Raw genomic sequence first — 16,892 nt, 5'->3', positions numbered from 1 at the left:
CGTATCAGAGGGAGGCCCCAGCCAAAGATAGGCATTAACCACCAAATAATTGCTATGAGAAGTTACTGACCCTGAGGGAGTAGGAAAGGGATGATCAAAGACCATGAGTAGGAAGCGAATTGGGAAGATGGAGTTGAAGGAACTGCGGCACCAGGACCCATATTGCCCTGTGGTCATGCACAACGATTGGAAATAAATCGCAACTGGGGCACACTGAGGCAGAGGAGTGGCCTTCCACCCCATGCCCTGTCCACACTCCACAGGAGGGGACCAGCCCCTCCATCACTCCACCTGCACTGGCCATGGGCCAGCACGGCCAGCCGTCCCTCGAGGACATCACTCAGCGGCAGCATCAACTGTCCGCAATGCTGGATGAGCATGCCGCGGAATGTGTGGGGGCTAGGTTCAGCATTGAACAGGCCACGGAGACACTAAGGGCGGAAGTGGCGCAGAGCACTGCCACCCTGAGGGATGCCATGCAGGCCATGTCCAGGGACATCTGTGCCGAACTTGCGGGCTTGCGTCGTGCGGTCACTGACCTCACCCACACAGTACAGGAGCTGCATGCACAGGGGCAGCCAGGGACATCCTCCACTGCCAGTTCTGCGCAGAGCAGCCCCGTGCGCCGTTCCGGACGCAACCTGCGCTCCACAGCCAGGGGTGCCCCGGGGGCCGGGAGAGGGGGCTTGTGACGGCCTGTGGACACTGTCACAGGCATCTGTTGACAGCTACATGGGGTGTGTTGGGGTGTGCAGGGGGGAGGTGGGAGGTGGGAGGGGGTGTGTTGGGGTGTGCAGGGGGGAGGTGGGAGGTGGGAGGGGGTGTGTTGGGGTGTGCAGGGGGGAGGTGGGAGGTGGGAGGGGGTGTGTTGGGGTGTGCAGGGGGGAGGTGGGAGGTGGGAGGGGGTGTGTTGGGGTGTGCAGGGGGGAGGTGGGAGGTGGGAGGGGGTGTGTTGGGGTGTGCAGGGGGGAGGTGGGAGGGGGTGTGACACGACAGTTCATAGTTCCAATACACTTTTTTCTTTCAAAAAAAGAAATGTGTGGACATTTTCATTGCGTATGTGTGCTTTATTGGTGTACAGTCCACAGTGTGCATGTCCCAGAGACACACAGTGCCCCAAGTGCAGTCTCCATGCGATAAACACCAGCCGTGTGTGCTAGAAGCAGTGGTCGATGATACTTTGGCGCATGGCACGCCCCTCCTGTGCATCGCCTCCTCCATGTGGTGGCGCCCCATCTGCACCCTCCTCATCCTCATCGTCAGGTGGTTGCAGTTCTGCGTCAGGGGGCAGGGGCACATTCCGTCTGACGCACATATTGTGCAGCATGACACATGCCATGACGATCTTTGCCACCTTCTCATGGCCATACAGGAGTGCCCCACCAGACCTGCTGAGGCTTCGGAACCGTGCCTTCAGGAGGCCGAATGTCTGCTCTATGACCACACGAGTACGTGTATGTGCACGGTTGAAGTCCTCCTCGTGCTGGTTCTGCGGGTTCCGGACTGGCGTGAGGAGCCACCTCTTCAGGGGATAGGCTGCATCACCTGTATGTAGGCGAGAATGTATGTGTCAGTCATGTTGTCTGATCAGGAACATGATGTTCCACCATGGCTGGCATGGAACTGTTACCTTGGCTCACTTCTACATGCACTAATTGATTCACACTATGCAACCAGTATATGCTCATTGCTGCCATGGCCTGTTTTGCATGCCATCACCCTATGTATGCAGAGGGGTTTTGTGCATTGTGAGTGCCCTTCCTCTGTATCCGTTCTCTGTGTTACTCACAGCCAGGTGGAGTATGCATATTCCCCCCCCCTTTCTGCCAGGTGGAGTATGCATCTTCCCCCCCCCTTTCTGCCAGGTGGAGTATGCATCTTCCCCCCCCCTTTCTGCCAGGTGGAGTATGCATCTCCCCCCCCCCCTTTCTGCCAGGTGGAGTATGCATCTCCCCCCCCCCTTTCTGCCAGGTGGAGTATGCACTGGTACGTCATTCCCATGCCCACTTCCATGACATTGCACTCACCGAGTAGCCAGGATCTTGGGCCTGCATGTCGCTCCATGTAGCGTGGTATTGTGGAGTTCCTCAGGACCATTGAATCATGGGTTGATCCGGGGAATCGGGCACAACAATGTGTGATGATCTTGTTGGAGTCACAGACCATTTGCACGTTGATAGAGTGGAACTGTTTCCGGTTGCGGTACGGTACCTCCATGGCACGTGGAACCACCAATTCCACATGGGTGCAGTCGATGGCACCAATGCAACCGGGTATGCTGGCTAGTGCATGGAAACCCACTTTGGTGTTTGCAATCTCCTGGGCAGTCCGTGGTAATGAGATGTGGTCGTCTGTGTGCTTGAGGAGGGCATCGAGCACTTGGATGAGTGTTCGTGAGAATAATGGTTGTGAAATGCCATGCAGGTGCCCCACTGTGTGCTGGTAGGTGCCTGTGGCCAGGAAGTGGAGTACAGCCACTACCTTCAGTAGGGGGGGGATGGCGGTTGGACTTTCTATCATGCTGACGATGTCGTCGTGTGTCATGTCTACGATGGCGGTGATGGTGTCCCGGTCCAAACGGTACAGGGTGTGGATCTGCTCAGCAGTGAGGTTGTTTGGATTGGCTCTGATGCGTGGGATTGGGGGCTGCCTGCGTGGTGGCACTGGCTGTGCTGGTGGGGCTTGCTGGGCCTGCCTTGCCCTCCTTCTCCTCCTGCGTCTCCTCTGTGCTGCCTGTTGTTGTTGTTGTTGCTGTTGTAGTAGCACATGCATTGCTATCAGGTCCTCCAGCCCCAACATTGCTAGTCGTATTGCCATCATTGTGGAGTGTGACTGGGTGTGGGTAGGGGTGGGGTGTGCTCTTTTTGTACTCCCCTGAGTCTGTATTGCCTTCACCTGTGCTGTTTCTGTGCACCTGTGGCAGCTGCATTCACTTGAATTGGCCCTTTACGGTTGGTTCGCGATGGCGTTATTTGCACCATGGCGGTAAGGTACTTAGCGGCCTCGGTGATGGCGTTAGGTGCATGTCCGCTTGGGTCGGCATTTGCGTACCTTTCCGCCATGGCGCTAAGTACGGTGTGGGCGGTCGCGTGCGCGCACCCTTAGCGCAGTTAGCGGCAGCGTTAACTACGATGCCGCTATTGGCATCGTAGTTTACGGTCAGGAGTCATGATCGGACCTGGCGGAAAACGATGGCGGTAACCATTTACCGCCATCGTTTTTCACTTACCGCCAGGGTCGTAATGAGGCCCTTTGTGTGTCATTGCATGTTTTACTGGCTGGGAGTATTTATATGGTAACATTGCCATATATTGTTCCGGCATGCCTTAGCATGTATGGGCACAGCAGAATAAACATGTTTTATATATTGGCATATGTTGTGGGAAAAGGCACAATGACAAAACATTGGAAAATGGTCCTGTGCACTGTTGGTAACTTGCATCTATTCGGTTTTTTCAGGTGCTACCATACAAAATTGATAGTAAATCATATGACCTTTTGCCCAATATTTCAAAGAAAGTGCTGTAAAAATGCACTATTTTAACCCAATATTTTTAAAAGGATATCAGGGGAAAAATCCCCAAAACCCACCTTTTTTGGTTTGGGCTCTGTTGCTGTGCTCGATCATATTAAACACATACATGTATGCCCCCCCCAACCCCGAGTTCAAAAATTCACCATCCACCACTGAGCGGTTGAGTCCTCTGGTGTGCAGGAAACTCCTACCCGTCAGTCCCTGCTGGACAGCCATCCAGGAGATCTCTGTGTGCTTGTTCGTCAATCTGTTCAATGTGATGTTCTCCCACACATGCACTGCTGCTGCTGAGGGTAGGACGCTGATCTACTTGAAAACATCGCTCTCCCGGTTGCATGTGCAGGTGGCTCCCATCATCCACTGGTCTGGTCTGATTGCTTCCAGCTGGAATTCCCTCATGAATCCGTCTGCTTCTGTGTACTACGATGGTGACGCCCAGTTGTATGGGATCCTGATTGTGTACTCTTCCCGCCTCAGTCTATGGCAGACCGTCAGGAGAAAGAAGTGGACCATCAGGAATCTCACATTACTCTTGTCGTTCCTCTTCGGGGCGGTTCTCACACAGTTGTAGCTGAAGTAGACTTTTCAGGATGGTGGGGATATCTAGCAATCCTTTCCATCCTTTTTCATGCTCCTTGTACATGACAATCCTCTTCACTCTGTCCATCTGCAAGTTCCAGATGAAGAACAACACCATCCGAGTGATGATCATTGCTGTCCACCTCTGCACGGGCAAGACCTGAGTCACGTCCTGCACTACCGGTAGCATGCTGTTGTTCTTCAGGGCCAATGTCTTCCCCTTGATGGACAGCTTCTTGAAGCTCCAGGATCCTAGCTTCTGCTAGGCGTTCACCACTTGCTCATCCCACATCCTCTCGACGGCTCTGTCATGTCCAAACCAGACTCCCAGGATCTATCTTCATGTGGTCAAGCCTGCTGGGGAAGGTTCATGTGCAGTGTTCCAGTCACCAAAGTGCAGGCCTTCTGACTTTGTGTAGTTTATCTTGGCCCCTGACACTTTGCTGAAGGTCACACTGTTCTTCGCCAGGGTCGTCACAGAGCTTCCATCAAAACCGAGACATCATCAATGTAGGGGGAGCACTTCACCTAACATTTGCTGTCTCCTCCTGGTACCTGTTCTGTCTGACATTTTCCACCAGGAACTTTATAATACAATGAGGGTGGGCCGCGCTGTCTGACCCCTGACTCCACTGACTTCTGGTCCTTGAATAACTTGATAATTTCCCTGATCGGGCCAGGTACCTGTTCTGTCTGACATTTTCCATCAGGAACTTTATAATGTAATGAGGGTGGGCAGCCTTGTCTGGCCCCTGACTCCACTGACTTCTGCTCCTTGAATAACTTGATAATTTCCCTGATCGGGCCAGGGTATCTGTTATCTTGTCTTCAAAAAGAGGTCAGGGCGCCCCTCTGCAAGAAAGAAAACAGCACGATAACCTGTTCTGTGGGAATGTACCCACTCAGAGTCTGCAGCCACATGTTTTAGCTCACTGTACCTTTCACAAAGGAGGAATTTCCATTTGCATATCAGTCTTTGTCCCGCCCACTAGAGCAGTTGAGCACCAAAATGCTAGGCGTCCTCCTTTGTACCAACAGCAACCCCAGACACGTGTTTCGGCCTAGCCGGGCCTCATCAGTGAGGTCGAGCTGCACTCCTGCTACCATTCCACCAGACACAACTTCTCGCAACTCCCTAACCACCCCCTTCTCCAGGCAGACCTTATTGACCTGGACATTACCCCCTTTGGGGGATTGAGGGGATGGGAGGGCTCTGGATACTGTAAAGGTGCACAAGTATGAGTCTTGACACAGTTGTGGTAAAGTGGTTGGCACAGACATTTATTAGTAAACAAAAGGAAAGAAAATCCTATCATGCTCTAATTACTATGAGGGAGTGCCCTACCTCAACAAAAATACTAAGGACTCCGTCAGGATGTCTGTAAGGTGAATGTCCACCGTCCTGTGTCTAAACCTATTTCCGTCCCTTACACTTTCAACTAACTTACAAAAACTGCATGTCATATTCACCAAGATGGAGGCCTTATCACTCTGGATGTAGACTCCAAGGCACAGTTCTTGTGCAAAGAATATATGGTTAAATGTGTATTGCTTGTATGTTCAAACCAACAAAAAAGCACTGTTACTCAAACTCCTGGGAGGAGCCTCTTTCTTGAATCTTGCTCCCACTTGTGAACGTAATACAGTTCCTCAAATCCTCTGGAGGAATCATTTTCCGTTGTTAATTCTTTTTAAAAATGCACCTTTCTAGTCTTTTATCAGGTCTGGCTCACTCACCTGCCAGACCTGACCGTAGTCTTCCTCAACGGTATGTCAAGCCTGCTTCACTTACCTGCCAGACTTGACTTCCTAACTTTTACACCCAAAAAGATGTTTGTTTTGCTTCAGGTTTCCTGTTTTATTTCTCCTTTTCTAGTTAGGGTCTCCGCGACTGCTTCTGGGCTCCAGCCCATTGGCTGTATTTATCTCTACACTGTTGAGGGCTTTCAACCCTTAGATAGGTTACTTATGGGCCCAGATAAAATTTGGGTCCCAGACCCTGCTGCACACAGGCAGGGCTTCCTCATTTCCATGTGGGACCCAAACCCTGGTGTTCTGTTTCTGCTGGATTTTCTTCCCTCCTTTACTTAGTTTCCACCTGGACAGACCTGGTATACTCTCCTTCCAGGCCCTATCCCACCTAGGTGTCTTCCTAATGTTGATATCAGCTTGAGTATTCGCTCTCTCTTATCCATCTGTGGTCTTTGAGATGGGTTTATCTGCTTTACAAAGCTCTTGTCACTCTGCGAAATGCTGATTTAATCTCCTTGTTTACAAAGTTTGTATCAAATATAATGCCTCTATTGTACCCTTGTGCTCTTTGGAATGTGTTTATGTGGGTTTTCTGCTTCTCTGGTTCCTTCAATGCCATAGCCTCCGGTCCAACCTTTTCCCTACCTTTGGGATTCCTTGGGCAGTTGCTGGTCTCTTCAGCTTGTGGAGCGGATCTTCTCTGGTGTCGCTGCACTCTGCATTCTCCTTCTCCTTGTGGTTTCGCAGCTTTGGATTCCCCTGACGTCTCCGGCTGCCCGCGCCTTGCTTCTTGCTCTGTTTCTGCCGGACTGGCTGTTTTCCTTCCTGTCCTGCCGCTGGCCAGGTCCACCTTGCCTGGACCTCTCTGGTCACCACAACTCTCTGCATCACGACTCTCAGCCTTTGGGTCCCCTGCCATGGGACAAGTATCTTGTTTCATGTTCTTCCAGAGCTAGTTTGATGGAACATTGAGTCCTTCTTCCCATTTTGTGTTGGTTCCGCTGTTGTCCTGTGCCTTCTTGTTCAATCTTCTTCATCTCAGTATTCTTTTGCATCCAGCTTGGGTAAGTCTCCATCTTCCTTGTCCCAGTCTTATCAAGGATACCCTCTGCTTTATTATAACATGTAGTGGTGTGGGGAACCTGAGGGACCTAAATGGGGAAAGAGGTGAGTGGGGACACCGATGGGATATATGCATACTGTGTACTCCCAGGGCCATCTTCACTGGTCCCATGAAGGATTTCTCTTCCCAAGAGATCCACCCGCTGAGTACTACCCCCAGGGGTAATATCAGGTAGCGGCCTCACCTCCCTTACCCCATGGGAAGGTGCTTCTCCCATGGAAGCGGTGACAATACCCTGAGATTCACCACAATACAAGGAACCGAAAAGTCTTCACCAGACAGCACCTAGCAATAAACTGCCACACACAGCAAATGGGCTTTTCTGATTTGCACTCATGAACACATCAAGGTTCACACCTTGCATCCCCTCGCTTTACTTGGCCACTGCCCCCACCCCCTTCGGACCAATCTTCTCCTAACCTTTTTCTTTAACCACGCACCAAGAAAAAAGCAGAGGTTGGTGTGTCTATAAGACCACTTTACATCAAAACAAATGGAACGCATGCGGAGCAATGTGGAATACGAGAAAATAATGTATTATGCAAGAAGCCTGTGCTATATTCAATACAGCATCTGCTAAAATACTTTAACATGATGGTCCATCAGGGCGACTAATGCTAGAAGAGATGAGAGGCAATGAAAAATGCATTATTTTGTCTGCCTTCATCTGACTTTTAGGTGAGACACAAACATCCCTTCCGCCCATGCAGTGAGTCCTAGAACCATGCGGCTTAACCAGACGCCATGACAAGAAGCCCCACTGAATGCAGTAGCAACGAGCAAATAGACAGCATGCGTGCGCCGGCTGGAAACCTTAAATGCATTCTCCATTTAGGTCAATAGCATAGCAGTCCTCAAGGGGCCAAGGCGTGTGTTTTTGTAAATGCGCGGGGAAGGCACGGTAACTGCGGGGAGGGGGCGGGGGCGACTTCATGGCTTTGGTTTGATGATCTGCGTGGTGGTATGTCGAGGGGAAGGAGGGACGAGGGGCGCAGAGAGAGGCGCTCTCTCTCTCTCACTCTCCTTCTCTTTAGATCATCGTCATGGTGTAAACAAACAAGCTAAACTCCCTGAGATTTACAGTGCCCGGCGTCCGTGACTTCCGCCGCCGCGCTGTGAGATATTTCCGTACAGGCAGGCTAAGCACTTTCCATTTTATACCTCAGCGGCTTTATAGCATCTTAAGGATTTCTCTATATGCCTGGCTTCACTCCCAGAAGAAGAAAAAAATCGAGCCTGTAAATAAATGCTAAATAAATATGGACAAAAGAGGACGGACCTGAAGACAGGTAAACTCCCATCGCCCCAGTCATGCGGATAGAGGCCACCGAGATGGCCGCTTGCCTGCAGTGGTAGGTTCTGTAGCCGCCTCTGTGTTTGGATCTGGGTATTGGACATACCTCGCAGTTTAGCAGTTACCGAAAACTAAAAGGCCTTGTGTCAGTAATGCTCAATAAATTCTTTGCGCCATTCCTGCCTCCTCCTTGGCTTCCTCCTCCCCTGTTCTGCCTTGTTTTTCCAGCCTGTCTCATATTTTTTTTCATTTCATGATTCAATCCCTTTTTTCGCTCGGCCCCTCTCCCCCCTCTTACTGTCTCTCAATCACACTCTTTCTCTCTCCTTCGCAGTGCCTCATTTTTTTTTTTGCGCCCCCGATGCCGGCTTAATGGGGCTCCCACCTCCTTCATCCTCTAGTGCCTCTGTCTGGGACAGGGCACAGCTGGTCTCCAGGAACACGCAAATCCATCCCGTTTCCTGAACCAGAAGCCATTATGGATATGTTTTGTCTCCAATTTCAAGAAACTTTGGATCTGTAATCTCAGTAATTAATCCTTGTTTGGAGGCGCCCTCTGGAATTAAGGTCGGCGCGTGAACTGTCGCACTTGTTTTTCATGTTGCTGTCAAGACTGGTTTACGGGAACTCCTTTCTCTCCAATCAGAACACAACTGAAAAAAAAAATAACAGTTTGACTGTAAAAAACTGCAGTTCGTGGTACGGCAGAAGTGATATCAAATATGTAGAGGCCGCCATCGCCATCCCACTTCAACCACCTCGCCGGCCGTGATACTGCGGCTTGAGTAGGGCTATGGCATTCTTTCTAACATATTTTATTCATCATTCTCAAGAAATATAAACAATTGAACAATAAACAAATTTAGATCAATGTACAGGTATATAGAAGAATAAAACAGCATTAGGGGAAAGATGAGTAAGGGGGTAACAAATGTTCCCGGGAGTCGGGAGACAGATCTTAACATCACGTTACTCTAGGGATGGCCTCAACATGGTGTTGGGTTTATGTTTGTTTACATTGTTCTTCTAGAAGATTGTTTGCATGTTGACCAGGTTAATTCCATGTTCATCTTATTTGTTGATTTCCATTTTCTCTGAGCAACTTTCTTTCCCATGTTGAGAACTAGAGAAATTCATCCCATATTTGAGATTGTTTGGGCCCTGGATCTTAGGCAGACATTCCAAAACATGACTTCACTTGACGGTCAGGGATCGGTGTCCTAGACTGGGGTATTTGCAATGGATTCAATTTGCCATGTTCTTCTCCAGCTTTTCCATGCAGAAGCTTGTGTTCCACCGATCATCTGGCCAGGTCAGTCTAATAAGAACATTCGCACCCAGGGAAGGGGGCTCAGCCCATCAGGTGACTGGGGAACAGCCGGAGAGAATAAACATTCTCCGCCCTCTTCTTCCAGCACCTGAGGCCCTTCCCCAGGTGCCACCTTGTTTTGTTTGTTAATGTGGTGTGGCAACAGGGAGCAGGTTTGTATACAAAACACTCTTGTGTTTCTGTCATGGAAGTTTATTTTCAATATTTTTTTTATTGGGTTTCTTTTAGAAATAGTCCTTTTAGGGCCCTCTGTGAAAATGTTTTAAGGTTCTAAATGATGAATTGTTAATGTTAAAGGATATTTGTACCACGCTCTATCACCACCGGAGTGGACTTGTGTATATCGATGAATTGCTTCAAATGTAAGCAATGTGTGTTTCTTTTTATATTGTTTTATTGTGAGGTTGATTTTTTTTCAACCATAAACAAATAATAATACACAAAAAAATATATGTATATATTTTTTTAAATTATGTGTCAAAACATAGTCATGGAGCTTTGTTCTCCGACAACTCTGGTCTTCTGGCATCACATGAACATAGCATTTCAACTAACATTTCTCACTATAACTCCAAAAAATAACACTTTCTATATCTTTAACTCAACGGACATAGCATCTTGAATTAGTGTGTGAGGCTTTCCTCCCCCACACAGGTATCTACAGTGAATGGGTGCAAACCCTTTTTCACTTTTGTGGCCCTTGTCATCGTCCCCTCATCCTCATCCTCCCAATCTTCCTGCATGCTGCCTGCACTTGTGTCGCGCAGGTGCGCAGGTCCACCTACTGGTACTTACTTTATAATATAATGGGTCATTTACAACGCGCTTAATACCCAGTGGTTTCTAAGTGCAGACCCGGGGATCGAACCAGTGTTGCTCCGCGTCCGTGTCGTATTGCTTCCAAGGCGAGCGCGTTGCCCCAGTTTGCCCCTGAGATATCCTCCCGAGACATATGTCCACAGCTATCCAAAGGGACATAGGCAATCTCATTAGAAATGTGGTGCTTGTGGTACAGTTGACAACACCCTTTACACAATAATTGCTGTCCAATATCAGGACGGAACGGCACCATTTTATTATTTTTCCTCTTTATGAATGCTGGATCAGTGTATCTGATCTTGTCCCACTCGGGGTGATAAAGCAAACCAAAGAGGTGATGGCTGGAGAGTGCTATGTAAAGCATAGATCTGTAATTCTTTCAAAGCATGTGTCTTTCGCCATGCACGCTAGATACACTTATGTCATACACTTCCAACTGCTGTTTTCTTTCTCACTAGTCTTTCCCAAATTTCTTTTCTCTTCACACAGACTTTCCCCAGTACTCTATATTTTACAGCAGGACTTGCCCTTTCTTTTAGCTGATTTTCCTCAGCAAAGATACTCACACTGTTTGCCGACATGCTGGACCCCTCCTATTACTTCGTCAATGCATTGGACTCGCTCTGAGAATTAAATATAAATAGCATGCTAGCCCCGTGCCCAAGTATAAGTAAAAAATGACCATATGGCAGTTGGTGTATGCCCTTGTTCTGTTCCATGTAAACTCGACTCTCTCTCTCTCTCTCTCTCTCTCTCTCTCTCTCCCTCTCGCTCTCTCGCTCTCTCTCCCTCTCTCTTCTCTGGGTTCAGCAAACTCGACTCCACCATCATCGAGCACACCATTGTGAGGTAAACAACCTGTATTTCTTTTGACTGGTTGCAACCAGTTCTTTTATCATCCCAGAAGGTCAAGTGGCACAGCGAGTAGAGCGCCCGCTTTGACACCCGTGCAGAGCCTGTTAACGCAGGTTCGAATCCCGGCGGGGCCAAACTCAGCCTTTCATCCTTCCGAGGTCGATAAATGAGCACCACACACCGTGGGTAATAATAAGCAGCGCTCAGATACCTGAGGGTTTGTAGCGCTATATAAAAACCTAATTATCATTATTATTATTATTAGAAGATTTCTGGAGATTGCTTCAGCCAGTAGAAGTTCCCCTCACTGAGCTATCTCTACAGTGGTGTCAATACTAAGGGCCTCTTACACGGATGGCGGTGGACCAAGGTGCTGTTAGCACCTTGGTCAATGCTGGTAAAATACCTGCACCGCCTTGGTGGAAAGGGGAATTACCGCCCTATTCCAAGGTTGGTGGGGCGGTAATTCCCCCTTCCCCATTTCCATGTTTGCCCCATAGGGCATAATGGGAATGGGGAAGTTGCTAATTACGGCACCGCAAATTGCGGTACCGTAATTAGCTCCCTGGTCCCTTTGCGGGTTGGTTTTTAACGCCTGCAAAAAGCAGGTGTTAAATTCCCCAACCTGCAAAGGGACCTCGTAGTAAGGCGGTAAGGGTTTACCGGTACCGGTAAAATACCGGTACCGGTAAACCCTTACCGCCTACCGTGTAATGAGGCCCTAAGTCTCATTAAGAGTTTGCCAGTGCGGAATTAAAGAGCCAGAAATATCGTTTACTGGCACGTTTCAGCAGCGGCAAACTCCATGTTTGCTGGTGGGGTGGCCAGAATTACCTCCAGCAATGAGCTGGAGGTAATTCCGCCACCCCACTAGCAAAAACTGCTGGTATTACCGATAATGGTAATGCCGGCAATTCCCCCCATGGAGCAGTGGGGATTTACCACCCTTACCACCACTTGTAATTTGGTGATAATTCCACCAGACCATGTGCCAGTAACAGTAATGCTGTTTGGTGGTATCCAAATATATATGGTGGTATGTATGTTAATGTGATCGGTACTTCACTTTCTCGTTGACGTTAATACACAGCAATTGGTAGCAATAGCAATGGCACTCTCCCAAACAAGCATCTAGTTAGGGATTTTCTTTCAGTGCACGATTTGAATCTGATAGTGGAAAAGATGAATGCACCAAATGTGCAGCTACTAAGTCACTAAATCGCTGCACTTATTTCCCCATAGCCCTAAATCCTGGGTGCTGTATCACAGACTAGCAGTAGAAGGAAGGTCATGGTCTTGAACACAAAAGCAATGCATCCCAACTACCCAATCCTTCCCGCTCACCCATATGCTTTGCTTATTGTTCTCCTAGAATGACTGTCCATGTAAAGCCAAAACTTGATATTTAAACCAACACCTAGAAAGAAAGGCTACAGCTGATGTGTGGTGCAGCTGCCCAGTATAGTGACATGAACACAAGGTGCATGTGAAGTCCAGCAACAAAGGTTTAGGTTGGAGACTCATAGAGTGACAGCATTCGCTTTTGGGTTTTTCTATGCTACAGATGCGGCCCCTCTGCTCTTTCTCAGCCCCAGGGTGTTGATGCAGTGAGATGGAGATGGGCTGTGTGTTTTGCTCCCCTGTTTCAGTCAGGTCTGCACAGGGATCAGACAGCAGGGCGACTGGACAGAAGGAGCTCTCAGAGGCTTGTGAATTGGCTGATCTTGATGGGTAAGGAATGGAACATCATGACTTGGTCTCTCGCTGGTAAAAGGAGGTTCTGTAGAGTCGGGGTAAGAACCTCATACACATCACAAACAGTCTGTGGATTAACAACTTCTTCTGTACGTCAGGATTCATCCAAAGGCGATTCAAGACATGGAATCAAACCACCCACTTATGAGGATCTAATCTAAAGTGGTGAGAAACACAACCTCCAAAACCGTGCGCAAAGGGACTCAATGTGCCTGGAATGGGAGAGTGGCCCCTAATATTGTCATGCCAATAAATAACAAAGACAAACTACAGGCATCAGACAGGGCGGTCGCACGCAGAGAGAGCACAGCTGAGAGCAGGTGCTGCCAGCCAGCAGCAGCTGCACCAATGGGAACGAGGGGAGTTTTAGAAGTCCAATAGGCCATTTGAGTGGAACTAGTCACCTGAAGCGTGTCATCCAAATATCACAGGCCCTTATTTTCAGGTTCATGCTGAAACTGTCAGTTCTGAATATCAACTTTCCCTGGCATGAAATGATTTAGTTCAAGTCATAAATTCGGAATGACTTTCCTTCGTTATATAAGGAAGGGGTTGTTTAATGGTCCTGACGAAGGTGGTGTAAATTTCAGGTGCCACCGAAACGTATGGTGCATGCAAGAACAATCCTCTAGTTAGCGATCAGGCCTGCATCCATATGTAGATGCCACTCCTAGTGACCCCTATGGTGATAGGGGTAGATTGTCTTTGTTATTTATTGGCTGGGCAATACTAGGGGCCACTCTCCCATTCGAGGTGCATTGTGTCACTCCGAGCACAGTTTTGGAGGTTGTCTTTTTTATCACTTTAGAGTAGATCCTTTTTTGTTAGTAGCTTTTTTATGTTTTAGTGTCATTCATGTTTCTTAAGTGTGCCTGGTATCTATGTGTGCATGGCTACACTTGTTTTTTCTAGGTTTCTATATAATATTAATCATTATCATCTGTAACCGAGTGTTTGATTTATTTTCATACACATGTATACAATTAACGTACAACAATTTAATTGTTTAATGCTGTGATTTGTTTTTTGATTGATGTTCAATGTGTGTCATATATAGGGTTGTAGAAGTGCAACCTTTATGAGGTACACTCTATTTAAGTATAACTGTCCTTACTAATTTTGTGACAAGTATGTCATAATTCCTAGTGGGAACACCTTATGTTTTGAGATAAGTATTCCCCAGTTCACACTAGTGTTGGGGTAGCCCTCTAGCCTTTGTGTACCTCACTAGAATCACAAGGCTGAAACCAACCAGTCAGAGGAGACTCACAGAGAGAAAACACTCCCCTTGATGCACTGCACACTTGACGGATATTATTTCCTTTGTGGGACATATGGTATTCGCTTCTGTAGTGGTCCTTAGCTCATGGCTCCTGAGGAAAAAATTGGGTAACCCAGATACCCCATAAAGAACAATCTCAGCAGCCTAGCACATAAAGGTTCAGTCTCACAACTCCACATGAAATAGATGACAAGGAAGGGCAAGAGGACCCCCAGCCCATCTAGCTTAAGGCACACAGATAGGTGGACAAGGGAGTCATAGAACACAATGTACAGGCCCAAAGGTACGCTGGGCCTTATGACACCAGCTTGTGCTCTTTGCAAAGTCAAGCCTTTCATCCATGCCCCGAGTTTCAGAACAGGTTCCCAAGCCCTGGTCATCTCGTGCCTGGGTGGTGGCCTCCCTATTTGCAAAAGCCAAAGATTTCACCTTTGGCCCCCTGAAAGTTGTCTTGCATGCTGCAGCACACCTCATCACAGGGCTAAGAAAATTCAGCCACATCATCTGCATCCTCAAGGAGATGTACTGGCTAGTCCTCCAAGTGTGCATCGTGTTCAAGACAGCCCTCAACACCTGCAAAGGAGTCACAACCAAAACACCACTCCACCTCACTGAGAAACCCACCATCTCTGAAGGCCAGTGTACAAACAGAGGCCAGCCTTCAATTACAAAAACTGCAAGAGAAAGGGAAAAACAGGAAACAGGGCTTTTAATGCTGTGCATCTTGTTTCTGTAACACCTTCCCAAAGTAGAAAAGACTGCTCCCATATGGCTTACCCTTCAGAAGGCTTCTGAATATCCTACACGTTGAAGAACATCTTGCCATTCACTGATCACTACACACAACCCTAATTCTCTCCCCGGAGGGCAGCCCATCCCCTACTCTCTTTTCCATCCCAGCTCCCCTGCTACCCCTTCAACATTATTTGTAACCCCCCCAGGTGCGAATCCTATGTATAGCGTTCCATTGCTTCCCAGCTAAGTCCACGCATTATATATCCCATACAAACAGATATGCATACCTACAAGGAGAGTGGAGGCAGAGGTTGCTTAAACTGCTGGAGTCTCGATCGACACAAGACATCTCCAGGATGAGCACTTCTAGAGTTGTCAGCAGAAGCAGCTTCTTAAGTTAGTGGCAGCTGACTGTGGTCAAATGGAGGCAGCAGAGCAGCGCCTAATACTAAGATGCATGTTTCTGTAGATGGGAATCCCTGAGTTTTCCTTGCCCCACAGCCCCGGTGCGGCAACCTCCTTCCCTGTTCAGAGACAAGAAGTGTTGCTCTCAGTGCATGCAGTTTTTTATTTATTTGTATTTATATTTATTTAAAAAGCAAAATGGCATATCAACCCGAAATAGCAGATATAGGTAATAAAACAGAGGGTTGAGGCATTCCATCGGGAGGGCACCTTTTCAATGAGCCTAGATGGATTTTCAGGGGATGAACGGGGATTGTGGAAACATTTAAGAGTGGCATGCGCATTTATTTATTTATTTATGTTTTCATTTATAAAGTGCACGTAACCCAGAGGCATCTAGGCGCTAGAACTTACTTAAGAGAGTGGTTACATGAGAGTATATGATCAGGTGCTTTAACATATAATTTTCAGAGTACAGACATACAGAACAGTCATGAAATATATATTGTCTATTGTTATCACATATGAGATTATTATTCATGGCAAATGGTACTGGGGGTTTGCGGGCCATGATAAATAGATAAGTGAATCTACGAATCTTCTTTGCCAGATTGGGCAGATGAATATTAATGAACTCAATGGACTGTCTAACCTGAGCCTGATGTCTCATTGTTGAGCATTAAGGCTGAAAAGTCTGTGCACCAACACAGATAATCTGATATAAAGGGTCTTAGGGCCAGTAGGTAAAAAGTGGCAATCTAGATGTATGTGTACCTAAGGTGCAATGGTGTGAGAAGTCGGTTAAGTCTTCCATCAGGGTATGAAGGAGGGGATTAGTGGGGACTCTTCTGATACAAGTAGGTGGTGCTATTGTCTGGTTTTGAATAATTCTAACGATGGAATGGCATTGACGTCAGTAGGGAAAGCATTGCACTGGAGTGAGACTAATACAGCTGGGTCTGCGACTGAGTAGACCAATGCATCCACTACAGGGGCCTGTGTTTGACCTCATGGTCACAGGTTCCAATCCCAGCAGGCCCACTCAGCCCTCCATCCTTCTGAGGTTCATAAAATGAGTACCATTAAGTTTGGTAACAATAAACATCTGTTATCTGTCAATAGCGTTAAGATGCCCCTGTGAGAGTGAACATGCGCTCTACAAATACACCTGTTATGTTAAAGAGAAGGAGTAGGTGTACTGAGGGCAGGGGTCAGATATGTTACAAAGGGACAAAGTAGGGGTGTATAGAGTGATGCAGTCAGCAAGGTAGTTGGAGTACAAGACCCCCCTCTGCCTTTTCGAGAAGAGGTCAGTTTTAAAATTCCATAAACTGCAGAAGTAAGCAGGAAACGATTGAGTTTAACTGTTTGGGTTTGAAAACATTTAAGCATAGTTTTTTTTATTTTTTATTTAAATGATATAGTTTA

This window comes from Ambystoma mexicanum, chromosome 8, assembly GCF_040938575.1.
Source record: "Ambystoma mexicanum isolate Mex_15411 chromosome 8, UKY_AmexF1_1, whole genome shotgun sequence".
Taxonomy (NCBI): Eukaryota; Metazoa; Chordata; class Amphibia; order Caudata; family Ambystomatidae; genus Ambystoma; species Ambystoma mexicanum.
This window is presented reverse-complemented; position numbering follows the sequence as displayed.